Here is a 15,760-nt window from a genome sequence, read left to right on the forward strand (position 1 = left end):
GCCCCAACATATATGAAGTAACAAAAATTTCTGTGGCTTAACGTTGGTCCAGGGCGACTGTGTAACAGTTCTGACTCTGCTGATGCTAAATTATGGGTGTAGGAATTATGGAACCTCCTCAAAAATCTTTCATCATAAAATCAGCTTTTCTTATTTTCTTGTTTCTTTGTAATTACCAAAGACTATAAAATGATGGCTGCACACAAAACAGCAGCTAAAGTTTATGAGCTCTCTTGACATACCCACTGTGGTAAACATGTTACATAATTACTAATTCTCACAATTCTACAAAGCAGATATGAGTGTCCCCTTCTCACAGACGAGGGGAAAACTCAGAACGAGCTGACTCAGGATCACGTGGTTCAGTGTCAGCACGTGCAGGCAAACCCAAGTCAAGAAACTACACCCCATCATATATGTACCAAATCAACTCCCACCAATTAACACACAGCGGCGGGGTCAATACTCAGGGAACTCAACACACTTTTCAGCTTTATGGTGCTCCAGAGGCAGCTTCTAGCTGTTTTAAAATATCCCGGCTCACTGGTTTCTAACACTAGAAGAAAAGCCCGATTTTGCCATTGTTTGCACAGCAAGTCTGAAATGTTCACAGCGAGATAAAAGAATAAAACTATGATATAAGCAGAAAAAATTTTCCAGGTAGAAAGACATAATGGACGTTGTGCTATTCTGAAGCATTAAGCAAAGGAATCAAAATAAAATCACATTGTTTAAGCCTTATTTTACAAACAGAAAAATTAAGACTGTAAAAAGTTGCAACAGCGCCACCTATGGCTAAAAAGATCTTCCAGGTTGCCGGGAAACATGCAACACAAAAATTGACTGTAAGATGAGAAACGAGAATCAGATAACTAGAAGCTTATGTAGCATATACTGCACTTTGCTTCGGGGGGATGGAGGGGTATTCAGTATTTAATCTGATATTGCTAATACTCCTAAATATAAACAAAAGACATAGGCTCATGGAAGCTCATCTTAGAAGAGGAAAGAATCCAGTCCAGCCACTTCATTTTACACCAGGGGAGACTGAGACCTGAGATCTGTCCTCCTGGCAATCAGCAGCATAGCTCTCCTAGGTCTCATGTCTTGCACTGTAGTAAAAACCAACAGAACTGTACTACGCCTATATTCATAAAAGTCACGTCTGTATTTTTCCAACAGTAGGTAATCTAAGTATCTTGCAAAATACTTCTCAAAGAGCCAGGAAATCATAGAAGGGTATTGAAATACAAAAACATTTATTTACATATTAAAACAGCATGAGCTTTATTCTCTCTATTAAAAAAGTGACATGTCAAATCAAAATTTTGAAATTTTAAAACCTGAAAAGAGTGCAGAAAAAAATCAAAATTTTCTTTAGTCACAAAAGAGAGGAGCTTATTCCCTGATAATAATCAATGTGGATTTTTCTAAACTTAATGGTTCTGGTCAGAATCCCGAGAAATTAAATGTCTGATGGATGGTTACACGGCAACATGAATTCTGAGCTGTAACAATACACATTCTGTGTAAATAATCTTCAAGGTCGTCTGCTTAAGGCAATTTAAGTAGTCCCTGTCTCACTAGAATGACACAGATTTCATTAAAGCTTCATACTGCACTTAAAAAAAAACAATCCTAGTTACTTTAAGCCATAATAATGTATATCATATATATACATATTGAATATGCATCAGAAATAAGCTACCCTTTTTAGTATTCAGAGTTGATACTTCTAAACTATCAGTCACTGTGACAGCACATTTTTATTAAGCACCTCTACGGTGCTTTGTATACAAGGCGTCCAGCTCTCACAGTCAGACAAAGTAAACCATATTACTCAAATTTCACAAATGACGAAATATACTTAAGCCATGTAAACAACTAAGATATTCATCATCAGGAAAGAAAAGAGTAAGGATTTTACTTACAATACTCACTGACAAAGTTTTCTTTCATACTAAGACTACATAAAACAAATTCAGTGTTTGGAAATTTTTCAGTAAATAAGCACCACTAGAAAAAACAAGTAACATCATTAGCAACAGTTGGACTTTCAAAGACCACTTCTCTCTTGCACAATAATTATTTTAAATGTTTTGTTTTTAGTTCTCACAAAGCACTAAATTAAAAAAATATTACCTTTAAAGTCATTACCTGAGAATAAAACATTTGTGAAAATGTACAATTTTAATTTATGCCACCCTGCCTCTCATTCTCACTGGTGTCTCTCCTTTGAAGGCCTCATCAGGCTGAGATAGCTAAAATCGGTCATTTATGGGCTCACAGGAGTTCGGGAAAACACTCAACGGGAAGCTGATTAGAGGAGCAATTGAGAATTCATCCTGTGCAGCCTGGATTCCAGCATCGAGCTAGCCACCGCCAGCTGCGTGTGATTTGGGGCAAGCTGACCCATCTCTCAATCCCTCAGCTACAAAAAAGGAGACACTGATACCTACAATCAAACACCTTCTATGAAGTAAAACATGAGCAAAGCATTTTAGCCTCAGTTAGGCGTCCAATCACAGCGAGTTTGGTCATTATGATGATGAGGATGGCTGTTAACAAATTAAGCACGACCAAACAGGAGAAATCACCTTAAAGGAGAAACATTCTAAGTCCATGAGCATTTCTTTTTGGATGGACTGCAGAATATTCTATAGATTTTTTTTAATAAATCAAATTTTGTCCATTAATTGTAGATTTACAGGTTCATGGACAAGTCTCCAGAAAAATAATTAGAGGCCTCTAACCTCTGAAAATTAAGATGTAAATTTAAAAAAAAATCAGGGATGAGATTATACCTCATTTGGGAGAGTATGTACTTAGCATGCATGAGGCCCTCAGTTCAGTCCCCAGTAACTCCATCTAAAAACTTTGTTTTTTAAGAAATAAAGAATTAAAGCAAAAGGATGGAGGAATACGGAAATTTTTAGAGACTCATCTCAGATTTAAGATGGGGAAGAAACCATCCAATTCTCAGAAGAAATCTTGAGGACTATGTAAACTGGATCTGAGATGTCTAGTCTTTTAACATTATTCATGAAATCATATTACCAAGTCTTAAAACTACCTGATAACCCACAGTGGTGATACTGATCATAACAGCTACCATCACGTATCGAGCTCCGGCTAGGACTGCTCTGTTCTGACATCTCTGCCCCTAAGGCCTCACTAGGCGGAGAGCACTAAATTCGGTCATTTATGAGCATCTCGTGTAAGTCCTCCATTTGTGCTTCTCACACTCCCCTCACCAGCTCCTCTGAGGGAAGCACTGTTATCATCTTCCCCACCTGCAGATAAGGCCACTGAGGCACAGACACTAAACCCGTTCCAGGCCACATTGGAATTAAAGGACGTCTGTATTTCTGCTGTTTTGCTTTTGACAAAGGAATCTGAGATATCAATTCAAAGCAGACTGTTAAATAATCAAGTCTGTCAGGTCTTCACCTCAAAGAGCAGATACTATAAATTCCTGTTGTAGGATGAGGCTGTCGCCACAAACTGACTCAGCTTGAAATTAATATCCAAGATGAAGCAGCGGATACACGTAAATATTCACGATTGTCAAGTCTGCCCACGGGTCTGGGCCCTTCACTGCCTGAAAGGGGGTGAAATCCCCACCCGTGTCTGGGAGGGAAGCGCGGCTCTTCCCGGGCTCACCCAGGCTTCATAGGCTATTTACCCCCACAGACTAGCCTCAACGGTTAAAAGCTCTCAAGATTTTTACACCAGGCAAAACTGAAAGACATTTCTGCAGATGGAGCAATTTCTCAGGCTTAAATTTATTTGCCTACACTCAGCCAGAGGGAGAAAAGAAACAGGACTCTACAAAGTCTCTGACCCTCACCACTCACAGGAGTAGAATGACCACAGCAGAAGATGGCCCTTCACATTGCAGGATGTGAACAAAATAAAGATGCCCCAACAACAGGCACTCCCAGACACAGCGCTCAGCAGTCTTCTGCACAATCACGGTTGTGCAGCCCTCAACACCTTCTATTTCCAGAACACTTCATCAGCCCAAAAGAATCCCCCTATCACTAGCATTCACCCCGTAATCCCCCTCCACCCAGCCCCTTCCAACCATCACCTGCTCTCTGCCTCTGCATGTGCCTTTTCTGGGCTTTTCAGATCACTGAAATCAACAATATGTGGCCGTTTGTGTCTGCTTCCTTTCAATTAACATGCTGTTAGCAAGGCTTGTATATTTTGAAGTGGCATCAGCATCTCTTTATTTATTTTTTTTTTTGGAAACGTTAAAGATTATTAGAAGGTGGTAAGTACTATCAAAAAGAGTAGAATGGAGCATAAGTGATTGGGTTTCAAAGGGAAAAGTGTGGGTTGAACAGTCAGGGTGGACTTCCCAAAACAGGTGGCATTTTTCATTTTCCTCTTTTTTTTTTTCTTTTTTATTCACTCTTACGTGTGAATAATGTTCCACTACATGGAGATACTACATTCTGTTCATCCATTCAGCAGCTATGTATGGACGAGGTCCAGAAGAATGAGTGTAAGGGATGACTAGCATGGATGGCATTTAAGCAAAGGGCAAAATGTGCTTTCAAAAAAAAGCCAACAAACAGAGGCACAAGGAAATTCAGTGCGTTTCTGAGCAAAGTGCTTGCTTGCTTCGGCAGGACTACCGTGCAGGGCTGGGGCGGATATTGGCAGGAATCACGGTGAGGGAGTCACCTGAGAAGACACCCCACTGCAAGCAGCTCAGCCAATCCTCCTCCCTCATCCTGTATTGTTAGAGCAATGTTTCTAGGTTACTCTTATTTCAATTAATAGCATTTAACTGCACGTCTGATCATCACCATCAGACCACATTACCTCCAAGTCACAGAAAATCATTCACTGACCGGAGCAGCACCAGGACATAATGGTGATGGATTAGGGAGTCCTGCAGCATTCCAGCCTGCAGGCACAAACCCCACATGTGCCCTGGTGATGTCCAGAAAATAAAATGCATGGAAATATCTCACTGCTGGAACACGACATCTGCCCTCAAATTGCCCGAAAATCATCCTGGCAAAGCACTACTCAACCTTCTCAGTACAAAAAAAAAAAAAAGCTAAGAAGGCAAATTTAGGCTCTTCCATTGAAAACCAGCAACCATCACTGCCAGTATCTGAGCTGGAATGCTCCTGACTGTGAAAACCACTGCGCAGTTACTTTTCAAACGTGAAACTTATATATATATATACCACGTAGATGATATTGCAGTAGGATTTTTCTTTTCAAAATTTCCAGTTGCAACATTAGCACAAGAAAGTTTATGTTTAGGCTTTAAAAAAAATCAATTATCCTCCATTTTCTTAATTTTGAACTTATTATTATTTTATAAATGGAGCTATGGTGCGTATTTAAAACCTTTTGATTTCTGAAAACAAGACCTTTATGACCTCACTATTTCAGAGCAAACTTTAACGATTCTTTGAGATGTGGGGCCTGGGGTGCTCACTAACAGCTCTTTAAATACTGACAAGGATGTGCTATTAAGTAATGCAAAGGCTCTAACTCCACATTAGCTCAGAAAGCAAAGAAACTACACCAAAGACTTCCTTAAATATTTTATATATTCCTATTCTTTTGAATATTAAAGCTCTTAAAACATATGATTTTTTTTGAAAATGACAACAGCTGTAATAATTTTCCTCTCACCAAGAAAGCAATCTTTATCAGGAATAAAAACCCCTATGGAAATCGAAATGACAGGACGTTTCTAACTAAGTGAACATCCAGATCTGAACACAAACCTAAATCCTATCAGATCTCACTCGAAGGAGCTCTACAAAGGCCTGGGCAACCCTGGAGATTAGCTCTTTTGTTCCAAATGTTGGCTGAGCTAAGATCATCACACTAGGCAGGGAAGGAGAGAAGAGGAATGTCCACCTGGCAGCCTCCATCAGTTTTCTTCCAGCAACAAGGTGCCTCTAGGGCAGCCCCGCTAACAAGTCCCCCATAAGGAAAGCCGGCATCCACACTGCCCCTGCCGTCCCCTAGTAGCCCCGAAGCCCATATCCCAGCCTGTGAATGGTCTTCAAATGATCCCCTAGTTGGTGGCACCCTCCACCTCTTTCCCGCTACACACACACACAAAGCCACGACAGCCTTCCCAAAGCACAAATTTGATTACATCAACTCCACTTCAAACAGTTCAGAGGCTCCCTGGTAGAGTTCTAGCCCCACCCCAGACCCTGCTCGCCCAGCCTCATCTCAGTACATAGGTCCCCAGTGACCTCAGGAGCCCCCTGACCTGCTCCTACTTCCCACTTGCCTCCAGGTTCATTTTGACTGTTTCCCAAGGAAGCCTTCCCTCCCTCCAACCTCCACAATTTGTTCCTCTCTTCCTAGAACATTCTAGGCTAAGTCAACTTCTGACAATGCTAAGCTCTCAAGAAGAAAATACATTTTGCTTATTTATGTGGCTACACTCTCTCTCCCCTAGACTCACTGAAGTGCACGTGTTATGAATAAATGAATGACGGGTTGGATCTCAAAGGGACAGACATACCTGCTCTCGCCCGTCCCGACCCTTTTGTCTGTAGTATATCAGAAGCAAAACCAGAAGTACCTTTCCTGAGGGTCACTTCTGTTGACACCCTTCACTGCCTACTGTGTCAGTTCTAGTAAAACTCAACTTCTTCCAAAGCCCTACACCCCGGACTCTCTCCAGTGTCCTACCCATCAGGGGCTCCCTCCACCCTGGACCGCACAGGGCACTCTCCCCGGGTCCCCACGCCAAAAGCCTCCAGACCTCTGCCCGGGCTGCACCTGCCACCTGAGCCACATTCTTGACTCCTTCTCTTGGCTGACTCTTACTCTGTCCTCACAACTGAATGTACAGCCCATTTCTTCCAGGAAGTCCTCTCTGATAATGTCCTTTAGGTCTTGACTGGGCTCTATCTATAGCAGCAGTACATGGTGACCAACTGGGTGTTTGCCCGCTCCTTTGAGACCATGAACACTTGGGAACCACGTGGGAAGGAGTGAGAGATTACAAGACAGGTGGGGGAAGCAAAAAGCAGAAATCACAGCCCAAGTCCCAAATTCAAGGATACTTTCTCAGAAAAAAGTATAAACTATTTCACACGTGTGCAATTTGGCTACTATTTTTGTGGCTTGTGGACAGCAAGAACTTGGTGTTCTAGCCCAAAACCCAGGTTACATGCAAAGAAATGTATATATTCTTATCCAAAGGAAACCAGAGCTGCTCAACAACAGTTTTCAGTTAGAACTGAAAGGAAATTTGATAAAGGCAATCTCTCTCTCTCTCTTCTTTCTTTTCTGGAATCATATAATTTTAGAAGTATTTGCGTGACTAACAGACGTCTACAGCCCGGGATTCTGCACTGAAGTGTTTGGGGCTGAGGAAGCCCAGATTACATTCACTCTGTAAATGCAATCACACCAACACACTGATAGGTGCCGTGAGTGGTGGAGCTGATGTTCCAAAGCAGGCAACATTATTCTGTAAGAGAACTCTAAATAGAAAGTAAGAAATGCAATGTCCTGTACTCAATTTCATTTGCTATATGGGCCATTAACTGATAGTATATTTTGACTAATGAAACCCAAAAATAAATTGTCAACGTCGATTTTCTTCATCTGACCGTTTTATGCTAACATCGGATATTAAACTCTCACTCCATATGGAAAGCTCAGGCCTATGCTGCAGCACAGATACATCCCGAGGAAGAAAGCCGACCAAGGGAGAACTGGAGAGTTTCCCTTCAGAAGCTGCAAAGTCTGGTTTTGCACCTGTACACCATTTGTAACCACGTCATCATCAAAGGAGTTAGACGTTACCTCTCTGGGGCGAAAATCACTGCGTGCTTCAGAACCATCAAAGAATGCTGAGCTTTGTGAAACAGTCCAGAGGCGCTTAAATCATACTTTTTCTGAAAGGCTCCAAAACTGACCCACTTCACCATTCCAGGTATAACAGGGAAGTACTGGAAACAGTAGAGAGAACATGCCCTTGAATTCTGACAAGGCCCTGCTTGAATCCTGCTACAGCATTTACTAGTCACTAAATGGACCAATTCTTTAACCCCTCTGAGAAGGCTTCCCAATCCCCAAAAGGGGGCTGTCAGCGCCCACCTGGGAGGCATGGATGTGAATGCAACACGCAAGTAGGGCGGCCGACTGCTACCTGACACGGGGCCTGGCTAGTTTCCCTCCGCTGCCCTTTTCCCCCTTTAAACTTGCACTGTTCCCCCGGTAACGATCAAGCCCCCGGAACAGACTGCCCGTATCTTCTGTGTATCCCTGGATACATGCCTTACCCTTAGGAGGCCAGAAAAACAACTGCCTCCTCCCAAGTCACTAACAATGTTCTTAAGAGTCTGGGTATTTTTAACTCTATTTTTCAGGGAGACTATTCCAGAATTTTGCAAGCACCATTCTCCAGGTTGGCTCCCCTCCCAGTGCCCATCCCTTCTCACCTCAGATCCTCTGTCTGACTGCCTTCTGTTCATGGGAAAGCGAGTCCGGTAAGGTGGGGCTCCCTAGACCTCCCTCCCTCCCTCACAGGTGATTGTGACTAACTTCTCCCCATTCCTCACTGCAACTCTAGCATCTGAGGAGTCTACACTCCCGTACCCTGCAGACTCTGCACCTTCCCAAGACGCACACGTGGCCACGGCCCTCCCTTCAGATTTCTTCCTGGCTGGCCCTGCCCAGCCCCTGGCCCCTTAAGGATAACTGGCATTGCTTTGAAAATGGCAAACGCCACTGACTGACACACCAAAGCTGTATGGTCTGGGCTTTCCTCCAACCAAGACACAGCCCTGCCCCCCCTCAGCCTCAGTCTGCAGCTCTCGAGATGATCTAATTCACATGCAAGGCTGTGAACACCAGCTAAGAATGACGACTCCCAACGTGTATCTCTAGTCCGGCTCCTTCACCTGAGCCCCAGGCTCATCGAACCGAGTGCCTCTTTGAAGTCCTAATTTGGATGACAAATGGCATCTTAAAAATGCCTCATGTCCACCATTTACTCTAGAATTCCATTCCTGGCAGGTATCTCCCAGACTCCCCATTTTAGTAACAGCCCCAGCACCCACCGAGGTGTCTGAGGTCACATTCAATTTCCACTGTTCCCTCCCCCAGGCCCTGCCCTGCAATCAGTCCTGTTATTTCCATCAATAAGCCCATCTCAACTGTAGTTCTGTAGGGACCATGGCCGGAAACACACAAGCTCACAGCATGGTGCACTAACAGTCCTCCGTAGGGTGCTCCCTGGAGGGGGAGGCATCTCCTGCCGCTGTTCACCTCAGAAGGCAGTGGATTCTCACACAGGATGTCCAGGAGAAGGGACTCAAGGTTCTCCCATGGTCTGAGCTTTGAAGGGCCCGAGGTCTGGGGGAGCTCCTAATTAGCAGACACACTTGCCAATGAGCAGATGAGGATGGGGGAATCCATGCAAGGCTGTTATCACTTCAACTCATGGGCTCTCAGGAGCCACGGGAAAGGCCTGTGTCCAATGTACAGCCCAGCCATCACAGATCCCAGCCTGCATTTGCCAACCCGGACAGCCTATACTCCATCTACTTGCGACACTTACTTCTGTTCTGTTCCCCACCCAGAATGTGATGGACTCATTCAGATATTCTGGCCTGTCTCAAGCGAGACAAATTCAGTGAAAAATGAAGTGTCCACATTTGGACCAGAGCATGAAAGGAGAAACAAGGCCTCATGGTCAGCATGATGGTGGTGGCCAAACCCTTCCACCGGGTGAGGTGAACCATGGTGAGGGTGAGAATCCAGGGTCCTAGGTCGGCCAAATCATCTTCCTTCACGGTTGTCTGGGGTGTTGGAGACTGACTACCACAAACTAACGACACGGCTGTCAGTGGTGGATGTCAGCTGCAACAGAAACGGATTCAACTCTTTACTGCCAACATGGGTTAAAAGTAAAGGCCGGGGCAGGGAGGTCTGCACGGCTGCTGAGGCAAACCACAGACCCAGCTCTGAATGCCCACAGGCTGAAGCAGAGAGGAAGCTATGGCCCTTTTAGCTGTCCCTGTGTCCAACAGATCCAGGTGAGCCAGCTACTTAGGAGAAGGTCATGTTGTCCTGATACCCAGAAAAACCAGCCTCGTAAAGGGAACAAATAGTGTCATGGATTTTAGACCCAATTCTGCCCCTTTATGAAGGCAAAGTAAAGTAAATGGCACGGGGAAGTTGAATGCAAAAAAAAAAAAATTAAAGAACCAAACGGTGACCGCTTCCTCCAACAGCATCCCCTGCAGCTGTCACCTCCGTGGCGGCCACTTCCTCACCAGTGACCGCCGGCCAGGAAGCGCCGTCATGCACGTCACACAGCGACAGCCAGGAACCGCGTGCGGAGCACGTTTGTGTAAAAGCAGGAATCGAGCAAAATGCTGCAGAGTTTGACCTTACAAGTTTAAATACTCCATGAAAAGAATCCCTGAGCACCCGACAAAATCAATTCGCATCTTACTTCTTCAAAACAATCAAACAAATTTAATAAGGGCGCATTTGTCACCAAATAAAAGGAGGACCAAACATGTTCCTCAAAAGCAAGGATTTCAACAGGTATCAAACACCAGTGGGTGATGAGCTAACAAAGCAAATATTCCAAAAAATTAGAAAATAAAAAATGACTAAGATAATAGATGGATCAAAACAGCTGTTAAGTTGTTGCTTTTTAAAGTGATGGAGACTGTACGGAGGGCAATCTGGCTATTTCCAATGCAGGGTGTGCACAGCCCACATTTTCAGAAGCAACAACATGCTCACTGGGCAGTACAAGTGAAAAAGGAGTAAAGAAAAAGGAAAAGAGGAACAAGAGAAAATTAGAATCACGCAAGAACAAAAATGATTTTGACTGCATGTACAAGAATTTATGTGAGTGTGTGAGGCCAGGGACACGGGGATGGTGAGGCCCAACCTCACCTCCTGCTCAAGGGAAAGCAGGGGCCTGAGGGAAGCGGCGCTGCCGGGGGAACACAACGTGTTCAGCTCCCCTAACCATTCGACCTACAAGCGTCTAGGCAGCTTTTGAGCTACAAATTGTTGTCGCATTTCAGTCTGGACCGTTTTACTCACTTCCACCAAGAGTAGCAGGAGACAATGAGGCTCTGCTCCTGCACCAAAGCATTGTTTAAAAAATTAATGACTGTGGAATAGTAAAAGAAACAATGGAGTAAAAGTGACTGGAGGAGAATGTGCTTGACCCTAGCTCACTGGCCGCGTTATCTCAATGACGTTCAGATGCTGGCTGAGCCCTTATGGTACCACAATAGACAGACCCACAAGGAGGCAGGTTTAATGCGCTGAACCACTGTGGGCTAAGTACACATCCGGCTACTCCGCCAAGTCCCAAGGGCAGACTTCAAAAGGCAAAAACAAGCTGGCATTCTCTGGTGGGTCTGCAGACTCAGAGACAAGCATTTGTTGAGCAAAAATGTCACCAGTGCCTCCTATGACAAAAGAAGTGGCACTGGCGTGGGGGCTGGGGCAGGGCTCCAGGCTTCCACTGCTCACTCACCACTCTGTCCAGGGGGAGAAGGTGGTCCCTGCTTAGGTTTTGCTGATGCACCTACCTTGACTAATGTCTGGGGCCTCAGCAGGAGTTGACAGGTGAGGTGAACAGAGCCAGACTCTGTGTAGCACGGTGCTGGGAGCTATGCCCTCAGCAGTGCCCAGGCTCCTAAACATGTCCACTCATCTCCAAGAAGCAGATGGGGAGTGCGAGCATGTAGATCACAGGGCCCTGTGAGGACAAGTACAGATCATGGCCACGACATGCCTCTCCTCTTCCTTAAGCCATAGAGGTATTTCCGGGGAGGAACAGAAAATTCATCCAGAGCCTGCTAGGTGGGCTCTCGCAGGTGGGACTAGTGTCCCCTGTGCTTCTCACTCACAGGGCTGGTCTAGACATTCTTTTTATTAATTCTCTAGCATCTTCTCCTCCAACTAACCAACAACCAGAAAGTAGGATCTGATCTTAGGTAAGTTCAAGAATCACAGAGCACCACCTCCAAAGCGGGCCCGGTAGCACATGCCAGGTCTTCTGACCGCCACCTGTGGGACCACCATGAGCCCTCTCCAGACTCAAGGACCGAGGCCGTAGGCCGGGGGGACACAGCTTCCCTCACTCACCCCAGCAAAGGGGGACCACGTCTTGGCAAAGGCATCTCACCCTCTTCAGCCCGAGGGACAACACGATAGATATATGGGGAAACAGAGCAGAAGGTGGGGGGTAGGCAGCCCAGAAGAGCTCATCTGTACTTCCGAGGCAAAGTGGGGCCATTGACTTAATCACAGGGACAAAGTGGGAATGAACATTTCCCTGCTCTGTCCCATACACCGTGATACGCCTTTCCCTGCATAAGGAGTTCATTAGGAAGTCCCTGGCGGTGTTTCTGATGTCCTAACTTGGCATGGTGGCTGTCGGGCAGGAAGAGACGGCCTGAGCTGAAAAGGTGCTGGTCCTGGGAGGCAGGTGACAGCGGCTCCAGCCGCAGCTCAACCAGCGCCTCGTTCTGCCTCTCGGGGCTCAGCATCTCATCCATAAGCAAAGGGATGAGCATGTACCAGGACAGGCTGCCCAACAGAAATGAAATGAGAGCCATGTAAAGAAAGTTTCCCAGTTGCCACGTTTAAAATTTGAAACAAAGAAACAAACCAACAAACAAAAAACAAATACTAGAATGTGATTTTAAGAACAGATCTTACTTAATCTACTGTATGTAAAATACTATTATTTTGACATGTAATCAATATAGGAAGTAAAGAGATAGTTTATGTACTTTTACTAGACAAGCCTCAGCGTCTGATGTGCATTTGACCTACAGCACATCTCAGCTGAGTCCAGCCTCCTCCCCAGTGCTCCTAGCATCAGTGGCTTTGGCTACTTTATTGGACAGCAACTCCAGGGGTCCCACCATGTTCCTGGCTGTAAAGGGGGAGTAAGTGTCCACACTAACCCTAAAAGGATCTCTCTGAAATAAAGGCGGATTCACTTTGAAATGTCTGGATACCGGCGGGCTGCACCTCCCTCCCCCCTTGGCTACAAGATTGACTTCTTCCTTGCTGATCCCTTTCTGAATGTAGGGAAGCAATCCAGCACACAGCCAAGGTGGACTGGCTTCCAGGTAAACTTACCTGCTGTCTGTATCCAGTCCCATGAAGTCCTCCTTCTCAAACGGGATGCAGGGGAGGGGGATCTTGTCCCCAGAATTCTTGGGGCCACCATCCAGCCACTTGGACTTGAGCAAGATGAAGAGTGACTCAGTGAAGTCCTCGATCCTCTTCTCCACCACCCTGCAGTACTCTTAGATTGAAGGCAACCTCGGTGCGCGTCTGCTCGGCTACCTCCCCATGCTGCACAAAGACAAAAAGCTGAGAGTCATTAAGCGATGTGCCATACAGCTCCTCTGCATTTGGAGCTTCTCGAAGGCCTTGGCAGAGAGACATTCGGTAATGGTGACAAGGCCCACGACCTTGGGGTGTTTCTGGAAGACGCTCCACCGATTCTCGGGCACATAGCGGTGCCTGTAGTGGATACAGAGTGTCCACTGGGAGCCACAAGGGCTGATATGGCTAACCGAGGTGAGTAGCTGATAGATGCAAAAGAAATTCTCCTCTGAGATGATCTCTATGGATTGGACCACAACGGGACGAGTCTGGTGGTCCTCAGCACACTGCACGTAGTCAGGGATGCTCATGTTGCAGGCCCTGCCGAGAGGGGAGAGGAGATCGAGGTACATTCTCTGCTGTGTGCTACGGGCCCATCTGGGTTGCGGTGACCTGGTGTGTACCAGCCAGAAGACAAGGGAAGCCAAAGCAAATCCAAGGGTACAGTTTGTCCTCAGAGTCTGCATATGGCTACTGTAGCTCGATCACATTACCCAGCTTTTGGTCTAGGCTTCCTGCCTCTGCAGAGAAAGGTCATTTCTTATTTTCTATTTCCAAGCACCTAGCAAGGCCCTGATGCAAAGTCACTGCTCAAAAATGCTGAATAAAGAAATGAACAAAGGAAATGCTTCCCCAACCCCCTTCAGCAGAATATAAAGAAAAGGACCACAGTAGGATCAAAAGATCTGGATTCCTATTCAATTTATTTGAACTCCTAAGCTTCATAATAATGGATAAGAAAACTTGCCTTGGGGTAGAGGGTACTGTTCATTGGTGGAGCACATGCTTAGCATGTACGAGGTCCTGGGTTCAAACCCCAGTACCTCATTTTAAAAATGAAACAAGTAAATACACCTAATTACCCAGCTGAAAAAGTATTTTTTAACTCAAAAGTCAAAAAACACCTTGCAATTGACACAACATTGTAAACTTGACTATACTTCAATTAAAAAAAAAAGCCTTGCCTTACAAGAATATATCTGGATTACGGATGTTTGAAAATGTAAAATGCATAGGGTACCACCTGCATAAAAGGAGTTGACTGTACACATGTTCTATCCCTCCTTTATGAGTTATACTTCCTTTGGGGGGGTTATAACCTCTCAGAGCTAATTTTCTCAGATTAAAAAATATAAACATTACCTGATTCTCAGTACTGCTGAAGAATCAGATAACTCTATGAAAGCATCTGACCCACAGAGTTTACTCAATAAATGTTTGTTGAATGAATGAATAAACAAGCAAAGTGAATGCTGCTCCCTGCCACAAACCATCATAATGGTACTGCCTGGAAATCCCAAGCCCACGTTCACCCGACTCTGCATTAACAATGTGGGTGACCTGGACAGGCCTGTGTGCTTCTCGAAGCCCCAGTTTAATCGTGAATAGAAATAACGGCAATAACACAAACCTCAAATTGTTAGTGAGTCAGTAATGAATTGTACCCCAACACTGCAAGATGGAACCATTAAGAAAACTGGGCAAAGGGCCCATAGGCCCTCTCCATATAATCTCTTACTACCACATGGGAATCTACATTACATCTCAAAATTAAAAGTCTAATATTTTAAAGAGGTTATCGAGGTTAGGTGAGCTCACTGTCTGAAATAAGGAACACACAGTACAAATAGGACAATGCCCAGCCCATGAGATACACTCAGTTAACATTCCCACTGAGCCCACTAGTCCCTCCAACTTCAGAGCAAGAGGATGGGTCCTCGTGGCAACAGGCCACATCACCTGAAGCTAACAAAGCTAATGGTGTCCACTTAAAAGAGCCCCTGTCACCACCCTTGTTCTAATTTTCTATTTGTAATTTTTTTCTTTTCATTAAATTGGAACTCCAAATTGCATAGAATTCTTACCAGATATCATGATGGCAGCCCTTCAAAACCTGACCACAGAGATCATGATGGCAGCCCTTCTTGGTGAAACAATAAAATGAAAAGCCATTTCCACAAGACCTCTGTGTAAATCTACTAGGGAACTTCATCCTGGACTGAGGAAGAGGACTGGGGAGTAGGGGGTAAACTGGGACACGGAGAAATATGGGCCACCTGTCCCACAATGGACTTTAGACTCACCCTCACCCTCCAGGAACGTCTAAATACACACAGACAGAGTGCTATGGACAAGAATTTTTTTTAAACAAATCCCTGAATCCCTAGCAGATCTTGTTTCTACCGAGACACAAATGTCTTATTTGTATAATGTTTCACAGAAGCCTTAAAATATTATCACCCCAACTTGACACATCAAGAAACTGAGGTAGAGAAGTTTATCACATTCTACAAGATTAGAGAGAGGCCACGTCAGACACCGTATTTAAATCCAAGTCCCTGCTCCGTTGCTCACACTAGAAAGT

At 45.0% G+C, this 15,760-nt stretch overlaps 1 protein-coding gene across 3 annotated transcripts in view; it reads right to left on the reverse strand.

Moving 5' to 3' along the window:
* Positions 1–15,760, reverse strand: part of LOC140691492 (uncharacterized) — a 1,216,370-nt gene that overhangs the window by 47,589 nt on the left and 1,153,021 nt on the right. The window contains exon 1 of one of the 3 annotated variants that reach the window (XR_012067171.1): positions 11,580–11,697. The exons of 1 other annotated variant lie outside the window; for it this stretch is intronic. The gene's annotated coding sequence lies outside the window, so the exon portion shown is untranslated. Of the gene's footprint in view, positions 1–7,815; positions 7,876–11,579; positions 11,698–15,760 lie in introns of those variants that run through there. One more of the 3 variants, XR_012067172.1, reaches the window with a different exon arrangement.

This window comes from Vicugna pacos, chromosome 35 (assembly GCF_048564905.1).
Source record: "Vicugna pacos chromosome 35, VicPac4, whole genome shotgun sequence".
NCBI classification, from domain to species: Eukaryota; Metazoa; Chordata; class Mammalia; order Artiodactyla; family Camelidae; genus Vicugna; species Vicugna pacos.